The 3,493-nt window shown below is 44.7% G+C and overlaps 1 pseudogene; it reads left to right on the forward strand.

Moving 5' to 3' along the window:
• Positions 1-993, forward strand: LOC148190663 (uncharacterized; annotated as a pseudogene).
• The last annotated feature ends 2,500 nt before the right edge of the window (positions 994-3,493 follow it).

Consider the following 3,493-nt stretch of genomic DNA (forward strand, 5'->3'; position numbering starts at 1 on the left):
ATGACACCTAGGCTTCCTCCTCCTCCTCCCCCTCAGGCCGAGCCATCTGAATCTAACCAGATGTTAGAGACTGTGCTTCAGGCGTTGCAACAACAGAATGCTGCACTGGTTCAACAAAACACAATAGCCTTGCAGAATCTAGAAGCTGCAAGAGTGTCTGCTGAGAACGCCAGAGCATCGATTGTTACCACCTAGAGGCAATTCATGGATATGATGGCTAGTGGTAGGACCGCTGCAGGCGCGTCTTCATCTGTAGGTCCGGTCTTGGAATGGAGCTTGGAAACCTTTCTGCAGCACCATCCAGCCAGGTTTGATGGGAAGTGTAGCCCGGATGAAGCTGATCATTGGTTCCGGGACATGGAGAGAATTTACCATGCTAAGAGGTGCCTAGATGAGAACAAACTGGCATATACTGAATACTTGCTAACTGGGGAAGCAAGTCACTGGTGGAGCAGCATGAAAATGATCCTTGATGGGAGTGAAGCTCCTATTACTTGGGAGTTGTTCAAGGAGAAGTTCTACACTGAGTACTTCCCTGACAGTGTGAGGTATGATAAGGAGATTGAATTTCTCTAGCTAGTGCAAGGAAGTATGCCCGTGGCAAAGTATGTAGAAAGGTTCAAGCACTTGCTCCGATTCTACACCATGACTATGGATGAAGAGTGGCAGTGCAGGAAGTTTGAGAATGGTCTAAGGAGAAACATCAAGTTGTTGGTGGAAGGACTGCGTATCAAGGAGTTCCCTACCTTGGTGGAGATGGCCCGCGTGATGGAGAAGACCAAGATGGAAGCTGAAGGGCAACAGAGTCAGCCTGTTAGAAGTGGAGGACCATCTGGGTCCCGTGGTGGATTTAGTTCCAAGAGGGCTCCTTACCCTAGACCATCACCATCTTCTGGGTCTAAGGGTTCATCCTCCCAACCGTCGGTCCATTCAGGACAGTCTAGCCACTCAAGAGGGTTGCGATGCTATAAATGTGGAGGGCCACATCTATAGTCTGTGTGTCCTCAGATGAGCGGTTACCGGAGGTGTAACATCTGTCATGATGAGGGTCACTTTGCTAGAGAATGTCCTACAGTCAGAAGGATTGGACCACCGACACACCATGTTGGGAGATCTATTAAGAGGGGTGGTGCCAAACCACAGACTACTAGGCGAGTTTACGCTTTGACTGGAGTAGAGGCAGTTAACTCAGGTAACCTCATCGTCAGCTGTTGTTTGTTGTTTGGTATGCCTTGTGTGGTGTTGTTTGATTCGGGGGCGACACATTCATTTATGTCTGAGACTTATGCGGAGAAATTGGGTTTGGTAGTCGGGGAGCTTCAGTGTAATCTGGTGGTTTCTACACTAGCATCTAGGTTGGTCAGGACGTCTACAGTATGTTCTAGATGTCCTATTGAGGTTGAGGGGCGTAAATTCAGAGTGAACCTTATCTACTTGCCTCTACAAGGGCTAGAGGTAATCTTGGGAATGGATTGGCTATCTGCCAATCGCATTCTTATCGACTGTGGTAACAAGGATTTGATATTTCCTAGCGAAGATGAAGATATGTCCTTGTCGATAGGCGTGTTGAGGCAAGACATAATGGAAGGCGCCAATTGTTTCTTGGTGATGTCGCATATGGAAGCAACGTCGGATCATTCGTCTCACGAGAATTATAGTGTAGACCTTTTAGTCGTGAATGACTTCGTGGATGTTTTTCCTGAAGAAGTTCCTGGTTTACCTCCTCCGCGAGAAGTGGAGCTCTCCATTGATCTGGTCTCAGGAGCAGAGCCAGTATCTATAGTCCCTTATCAGATGGCTCCAGCTGAGTTGACTGAGTTAAAGAAGCAGATAAAGAGCTGTTAGAGAAACAATTTATCCGGTCAAGTGCTTCGCCGTGGGGTGCGCTAGTGTTGCTAGTAAAGAAGAAGGATGATAGATCAAGGTTGTGTGTCGACTAACGACAACTGAATAAGCTGACTATTAAGAATAAGTATCCGTTGTCGAGGATAGATGATTTGATGGATCAGTTGTATGGAGTTACGGTGTTTTCTAAGATTGATCTGAGGTCGGGTTATCATCAGATCTTGGTGAAAGCAGATGATGTGCAGAAGACGGCGTTCAGGTCTAGATATGGCCACTATGAGTATGTAGTTATGCATTTTGGTGTGACTAATGCTCCAACCATTTTCATGGACTATATGAATCAAATTTTTAGACCGTTCTTGGATAGGTTCATTGTTGTCTTTATAGATGACATACTTGTCTATTCTAAGACTCAGGAAGAACATGAAAATCACCTTAGGGTAGCACTTGGAGTACTGAGAGAGAAAAAATTGTATGTCAAACTGTCTAAGTGTGAGTTTTGGATGGAAGAAGTTCCTTTTCTTGGGCATGTGATTTCAATCGGAGGAATTTCTGGTTTATCCTGCTAAGGTGCAAGCAGTACTTCAGTGGGAGAAACCTAAGACTGTGACTGAAGTCAGGAGTTTTGTGGGTTTGGCGGGCTATTATCGCCATTTTATTAAGAGTTTTGCTCGGATTGTGGCGTCGTTGACGCAACTGACTAGGAAGGATCAACCTTTTGTTTGGACAGACCGTTGTGAGACTAACTTCCAAGAGCTAAAGAAAAGGTTCACTAGTGCACCAATTTTGGTGATCCTTGACACATGTAAACCTTTTGAGGTTTTCTGTGATGCCTCTCATCAAGGATTAGGGTGTGTGCTGATGTAGGAGAAGAAGGTAGTGGCGCATGCATCAAGACAACTCAAGGCTCATGAGAATAATTACCCCACTCATGACTTAGAGTTGACAGTTGTAGTCTTTGCTTTGAAGATTTGGAGACACTACCTGTATGCGCGCGCAGTTTCAAGTGTTCAGTGATCATAAGAGCCTAAAGTATCTCTTTGATCAGAAGGAGGTTAATATGAAGCAAAGAAGATGGATGAAGTTTCTTAAAGATTTTGATTTTGATCTCCTCTATCACCCTGGGAAAGCTAATGTGGTGGCAGATGCATTGAGTAGGAAGTCAGTGCATGTCTCCATGTTGATGGTCAGAGAGTTAGAGTTGGTGGAAAGCTTCAGAGATTTGAGATTGCGAGTGGACTTTGAAGCTGACAGCATCAGATATAGTAAATTGGTGGTGTCTAGTAGTTTATTAGAGCGTATTAAAGAAGGGTAGTTATTAGACACCGAGCTTCAGAAGTCAGTAGCTTTAATTGGTAATGAACAAGGAAAGGACTTCAATACAGGGACAGATGGTCTCTTACGGTTCAGAGGTAGGACGTGTGTCCCTAATGATGGAGAATTAAAGAGATTAATACTTGAGGAAGGACACCAAAGTCGTTTTAGCATGCATTCAGGCATGACTAAGATGTACCAAGACCTCAAGAAGTCTTTCTGGTGGTTTGGTTTGAAGAGAGATGTAGCTCAGTTTGTTGCCTCTTGTCTAACCTTTCAGAAGGCTAAGATAGAGCATCAGAGACCTGAAGGTTTGTTACAGTAGCTTGAGATA

Source organism: Vigna umbellata, unplaced genomic scaffold (genome assembly GCF_029865625.1).
Source record: "Vigna umbellata cultivar VRB3 unplaced genomic scaffold, Vumbellata_1.0 scaffold_376, whole genome shotgun sequence".
NCBI classification, from domain to species: domain Eukaryota; kingdom Viridiplantae; phylum Streptophyta; class Magnoliopsida; order Fabales; family Fabaceae; genus Vigna; species Vigna umbellata.